The sequence below is a fragment of the Pteropus vampyrus genome, unplaced genomic scaffold (assembly GCF_000151845.1).
Source record: "Pteropus vampyrus isolate Shadow unplaced genomic scaffold, Pvam_2.0 Scaffold321, whole genome shotgun sequence".
Lineage (NCBI taxonomy): Eukaryota > Metazoa > Chordata > Mammalia > Chiroptera > Pteropodidae > Pteropus > Pteropus vampyrus.
In genome coordinates this window covers 358,126-364,680 of record NW_011889102.1, presented here as the reverse complement: position 1 = coordinate 364,680, position 6,555 = coordinate 358,126, and the positions used below count along the sequence as shown (strand labels likewise).

The following is a 6,555-nucleotide window of genomic DNA, read 5'->3' as shown; positions in this document are numbered from 1 at the left end:
CTGGCCTTGCGCAATTCCCGGGGAGCGGCGCAAGCCCTCCCGGAGGCGGGGCGGAGCCGGGGTTGGGGGGTGTCGAACCCACCCGGCGGCTGCGCCCACGACTCCGCAGCTAAGGCGCATTTGGTTGGGCGGTCCGGCGAAGGAGCGCGCACGGAGCGCGGGACAGACCGCCGGGCGGACAGACCGACGGACGGACGCCCCCGCACACGCAGACGCACAGAGCTCAGCCCGGCCCCCGTCACACTCACACTCACACTCACACACACACACACACACACACTCGCGCACTCACAGGGACACACGCACACTCGCGCGCTCACATCCTCCCGCCAGCCTGCCCGCCCGCCCGGATCCCGGAGCCCGCTCTGGCCGGTAAGTGTGGCGTCTCCGTCCGTGCCTTTGTGTGGGGAGCCGGAAGGCGAAGGGCGCGGGGTCCTTCCCAGGGCTGCCTCGCAATTGAGACCTCCTCCAGCCCCCCAGGGCCAGGAAGCTGGCTCCCGCCCCCGCCACGCCCCCATGGGGCTCCTGGCACCCCTGGGCTGGGGGAGGGGTCCCCCACGCAGGGGAGGGGGCTGGGCGCTAGAGAGCCGCGAGGGAGTAGCAGCCACTCCCCATGGAGCTTGGACGCGATTCCGGGGAGGGATCAGTTAGTAGTCCCGGGTCCGAGCCTGTGCGGCCAAGGCTGGTGCGCGGCTCTCGGCTGCATCGCCTCTCCAGGGTCTGAATCTTTGGAGGGAGGTTGGAGATCGCCGCTAGCCTGTTGGCTTTTATGCTGCGGCTCCAAGACTTCCCCCTAGCTTTACCTCCCCAGGACCGTGTAGCTTAAACCACTCGCTTCCCACCCATCTCCAAAATAAAAGCTCCATGCGTTCCCCTCCCCCAGCATGCCCCTTTTTCCTAGATGAGGCCCAGGCTCCTGCAAAACCTGGAAATTGCCTGGGTCAGAGCCCTGAGGGGCTGCCTTACCAAGAATCGTGTGGCTTAACGGGTCAGGACCAGATGAAACTTTGGAACTTATTTAACTCCCTTATTTTACAGATGGGGAAACTGAGGCCCAGTGAGGTGGCTTGGCCAAGGTCACCGGAGAGTTAGTGGCAGAGCCTGCATTAGAATCTAGGGTCTCAGGCTTTCATAATCATTTCCTCCCCTACACAATTCGACCCTATTCCCATCGAAGCCCCAGAACCCCAAAATTCATCTGAGTGTACCAAGAAAGTCTTTGTAATTCCAGCCCCTCCCCAACTTGGAGCAGCTTCTGTCATTCATTTGCTTCCATCCTTACTGTAAAAAAAAATGGGTTAGCCTTTAATTTGCCTCATTCAGCCTCAGAAGAGAGCTCTATTATGCAAGCACTCCAGGGTTGGAATTTAGTTTGGGAGAATGAATCAGTCCTGGACAGGAGATCAGATTCCAAGGTGTTCATTCTGGTTCTCACAGAAGTCACTGAACCTGTGTCCTCAGTCTGACCAGGTGATGTGGCATTCGAGGAGTCATCCCCCTTTCCCCACTTTGACCTGACTGCATGCCTTCCCAGTCACTCTTTCCTCCTCTGTAAACGCCCAGGTCTTCAAACCCAGCCAGGCCCCTTCCATCACTTCTTTGTGGAGGTCCCCAAGTCCTTCATGTCAGGCCACCTCTTCTTCCTTGATGTTTGTTGAGTGTGATTGTTGGTGTTGCTGACAAAGCTGCTGGGGAAGCTTGAGTCACACAGCCTTACCAGGCTCGGGTGGCAGCTCAGGGCAAAGGCTCCCTCAAGGGCAACTGGGTGTCCCCAGAGCTGACACAGAGCGGGTGCCCCGAGAGGTATGTTGAAGGACTGCAAGCTGCATGGTGAATGGATAAACTCCCTTGGATAAGATAGTTGGCAAGGAGGGCAATGTTCAGTCCCTAAGGGCCTGAGGCTCTTGTGTCTAGAGCTTCCTTCTTGAGTAGGGTGAGTAGCCTAGCATGGAACCAAGCCAGGGTGACAGGTGACCACCATTAATATTGTAATCCACTTAATGGCTTTGTGCTCCAGAAACTCCATTTACATAGACTTCATAATGAGTAGTAGCCCCTGGGTTTTTGCGGTGCATTGGCTCCCACCTTGAAAGGGAGACGACCTGGGTTCTAGGCCCAGTCTCCTCCTCACTGGCTGGACAGTGTCGGTAAATGCTCATAACTTCTTGGGTCTCAGTTTCTCCATCTGAAAGATAAGATCATTGTGATGAAGAATTTCAGAATATCTTTTAGGTCTGAACTGTTGAGGGTAATTGAGGGGGAATGGGGAGCGCTTTATATAACAGCTATGGGCCTGGTTTTCCTCTTCTATTACTCTGTGAGGTAATAAGATGAGATGAGATAATTTATGTAGGGTACTTAGTACAGTGCCTGGGGCATAGAAAAAGCTCAGGAACCGGTAGCTATTAATACCATTAGGGTCCCAGCTTTATGGCAATAGCCTCCACATCTTCCCTTTTTCAGATTGCCCAAGGACATGAGATTTTAGGGCCTCGAAGTCCCTCGCCCTCAAAATCCCTTCCCCACTGACCTGTTCTTGGATTCAGGGCTCAGCCAGTGTAAGATGTCCATGAAAACTCCCTGGGAGTTTCACATCTAATCGTGATTGCATTTATTAATTTGTATAATAGTATCAAAGCTTTTCTTACGCTCCGTCGCTTATACTTAATCCTCATAACGCACCCATATCAGTAGTGTTATTATTGCCATTTTATAGATGGGAAAGTTAAGACTGACTTAGGGGCCATACCATAAAAGTCTCAGAACCAGAGAGCAATGCCTTCTGCTCAGATCATCTGATTCCAGATTCTGAACTCTTTCTTTTATATCATAGTGCCTGCCCTTTCCCAAGACCTGCCCTAAAAGAGAGATCAATAACCTCTTGGAAAGAATTGAGAAGAAGGAGGAGTTTTATTCTTCTGGAAGATTAGGAATGGCTTCTTGGAGAAACTAGCATTTGAGCTGGGTCTAAATGATTTGTACAGTAGAAGAAAGGAGGGAAAATATTGCAAGTATTGGAAACAGCATGAGCAGAGAACAGGCAGTGGGGTGTGTGTAGAAACTGGAAAGCGATTCACTCCAACTGGTTCAAAAAGCATAGAAGAGGAGCACTGAAAAGGAAGGCTGGGTATGAGGGTGGAGGCGGTTGCTGGGGCATTGAGCGCTGAGCTAAGGGATTGACCTTTAGTTTTGGGTAGGGGATAAACACGATCAAACCTGGCCATTAGGAAACTCACTCTGGCCGCCCCTTGGAGAGCAGATTAAAGGGGCAAAGTCTGCTGGCAGGGAGCCCAGGTAGGAAGCAATGACAGTGATGTAGGTGAGGAGAGATAATGATGGTCTGGAATAGGAGTGGTTGTAAGAATGAAGAGAAAAAGGAGTTGACGCAAGAGGCTACAGTGTCACCAAAACTGGCAGCTGATTGGTTGTGGATGCTAGAGGGAGGACGGAATGAGTGATGGCAAGGTTTCGAGCCTGAGTAACTAAAGATGCCATTCATAGAAATAGCCCAGTAGGGGAAGGCTTAGGAGTGGGGGCCATGGGTCTGACAGGGAACCATAAAAACTCCTCCTGCAAAGTAAGTTCATCAAGCACCCCAAACTGTCAAGAGCTGTTTCCTCTATTCATTCTTTCATTATCCAAATACATATAAACATCTGTTACATGCCAAGTTGTCCTAGGTTCTAGGGACACATTGTTGAAAAAGATGAACTTCCTGCTCAGGCTCTACCAAGGTAGACAGAAAATAGAACATAAGCAAAGTATTGTCTTTAAGGATATTATATTTGAAAAAAAGATCTAAATGAAATAAGGAGACCTGGGGAAATAAAAGCTTTCTAGAAAGAGGAGACCACAAGTGCAAACGCACTGGGGTAAGAATAGCTTGATGCTTTCCGGGAACAGCAAGTGTGGATCTGAGAGATAGGCAAAGAGGAAGGGAGGTAAGGGAAAAAATAGGAGAGAGGCAGGGCCAGACCATGCAGTTACTCGAGGAATAAGAAATCCTATGGTGTTAATGAGTCCAAGAGAACCTGAGTCCTATTCTTGTATTCTTTGTGCCTTGCAAACCAAGCCTAACACACAACCATGGCTCACGAAATAGTTGCTGAATAAATGAATGAATGTTGGAAATGATCATTCATGTACGAAACTTCCTATCTTGGACTTATATGAACTACTAAATAAATAAAGATATTATGGCGTAGTGAGGGCACAGTAAGGTGTATATGATCAAAATGATAAAACTCAGATGATTTAAATGTCTGTTGTCATTTAAGTACGAAAATTGAGTCAAATCTGCATATTTTATTCAGTATGGTTCGATATTATAAACAGTGCCGTTAACTAAGACTAAATAGTAAAACATACCTGAAATGACTGTAAAACAAAATGATAACATTTTTGGTCTTCCAGTGCAAACACACAAGCTCTGGCTTCATTTTAAATTTTCCCTTTTGCAACTCCTGTGCCCTCAGCCATTTCCCTAGTAGCGATTTTTTAAAAACTCACCTCTACCACAAAGGCCCTTATTTGCAGAAAAAGAAATGATCATCATCTCCAATAAATTGACAGATTCCCCCCCGCCCCCCGCAAAAAAAAACAGGGCAGTAAAGGGAGAGAAATTATTTATAGAAGTATAAATTCTTCAGACATCTGATTAATTGTTTAAATGGATCTATAAGTGGGAATGGAGAAACTCCAGAAGATGGCTTATCATTGAAAGCTTTTGTCTGTATTAAGTTGAACACAGGGGGATATGTGAACATTTCTAAATATATGGTACCCTTTGCCAAAAATTTGACCAACTCACTGTAGTATATATATGAATCAGTGTTCTTACTGGTGAGAATCAATGCAGCTGTCTGTGTGTAAGTTCTTGTGTTCGGTCCTCAGCCTAGTCATGATTAAGTGACCTGAGGTGAGGTCCTTCCCCTCTCTCAAACTCAGTTTCCCCATCTCTGGGGGTAGGGCTTGGGTTTCTGGGCCCCTGAAGCACTAAGCCTGTTTTATTTATAGGCCCACATTATTGCCCTTCTGGAGAACAGTGACCACTGTCACACAGTGGGGTTGTGGCTCCCTGTGACACTCAGATGATTTTGTGGATGAGATGTCACAGAAGAGATGGGACGCTGCCATCAGCAGATGGAGCCAGCTATTAGGCTAGACCTTGTGAGGGTGCAAGTTGATGTGTGATCTGCCTTAGAATCATAGACTCTCTAAGCACCCTGGTCCAAATTCCATGGGACCCTGCCTGTCTTGTCATCTCCAGAAACTGGAAACTCGGGTCAGCCCAAGAAAAAGAGAAATTAAAAACCCTTTTAGTTTTTTAATAATGCCATTACTAAAAATTTCTTCCTTACCTTAAACCATGGCTTTGTGGAAAATAAGATTTTCTCCTGTTCTTCAACATCATCTCCATCTTTTCTGCATCTGGTGAGATGTGGGGTGAGCGCTTGGCCGCCAGTGTCTAGCAAACCTCTAAAATTCCCAGACGTTCAAACTGAAGAAAGCTTTTCCCACCAAACTGTGGCATGTGGGATAAAAGCCACTGTCCTGCCAAGTCCCCCTTGAAGCAACCTTGACCCAGGTTTCCATACCGAAGGTATAGCATGTTGGGTTGGGAAGGGGTCCCCTCAATCTAGACGCAGGGGATTTATAGTTTACAAATTTGTAAGGGAGCCAGCATCTTGGTGAGAATTCCTAACTTCGGGGTAATGTACGAGATAAACTATTTATGGCCAAACCTCCTGGTTACTGGGATGGGAAAATAAAGACCCTAAATTGCCCTTTCTTTCAGTGGTGAGGTGGTTAGTCGAAACCATGAGACAGACATACCAGGCTTTAATGTCATTCTTAAGAATTGAAATGCTCCCCCATTCCCCAACTTTCTGAAATCCACCCTGGAGGGATTTTGGGGCTTAAGTGGTGAGCATTGCCCTGCTTTTACGAAATAAATTACATTGTACAAGTAACACAACGGTAACAATAGAACAAATTAAGATTAATTATGATTTTATGTGTCCCATTCTGTTTCTTCTATAGCTCTATATTTTTTAACAGTTGAAATCAGTCCACATCTAGTTTTGTACCCTGCATTTTCCACTTAACATTTTATCATAACTACTGTGTTCATACATGATCGTCTTCTTAGCCTCAGTGACTTTACCATATTGCGTTTAACCATCTCTTGATTGGTGGACATACTAGTAAACATCTTCAAGCACACAGTTTTTCCGTCTCAGATTCTCAAGGCATCTGGTTTAAGCATCCTCAAAAGGGTGTGACAGGAACAAGGGGAGTTAAAGAAGGGTGCAAAGGAAGGAAGGTGTCAATTTATGGACCAGTGCAGGATGATTTCATAAATGCCAGTGACATGGCCCCAGGTCCTGAGGTAGAAAGAGAATAGGGGACACTAGAGCTGGAGCCAAGGAGAGGATGGAGGGAGAGGTCATGGACCAGGAAGCCAAAGTCACAGAGCACCAAAGATGAGATGGAAGAGTGTCCAGCGCTGTCAGATTTCAGATGGAGTCCCTCCAGAATTTTGCTGGCTAATTT

At 47.4% G+C, this 6,555-nt stretch overlaps 1 protein-coding gene across 9 annotated transcripts in view; it reads left to right on the top strand.

Moving 5' to 3' along the window:
- Positions 1 to 273: 273 nt before the first annotated feature.
- PTPN5 (protein tyrosine phosphatase, non-receptor type 5) overlaps positions 274 to 6,555 on the top strand; it is a 61,370-nt gene continuing 55,088 nt past the window's right edge. For 6 of the 9 annotated variants that reach the window (XM_023521879.1, XM_023521883.1, XM_011377765.2 and 3 more), the window contains exon 1: positions 315 to 372. The gene's annotated coding sequence lies outside the window, so the exon portion shown is untranslated. Of the gene's footprint in view, positions 373 to 6,555 lie in introns of all 9 variants that reach the window. The other 3 variants (XM_023521882.1, XM_023521881.1, XM_023521880.1) reach the window with 2 other exon arrangements.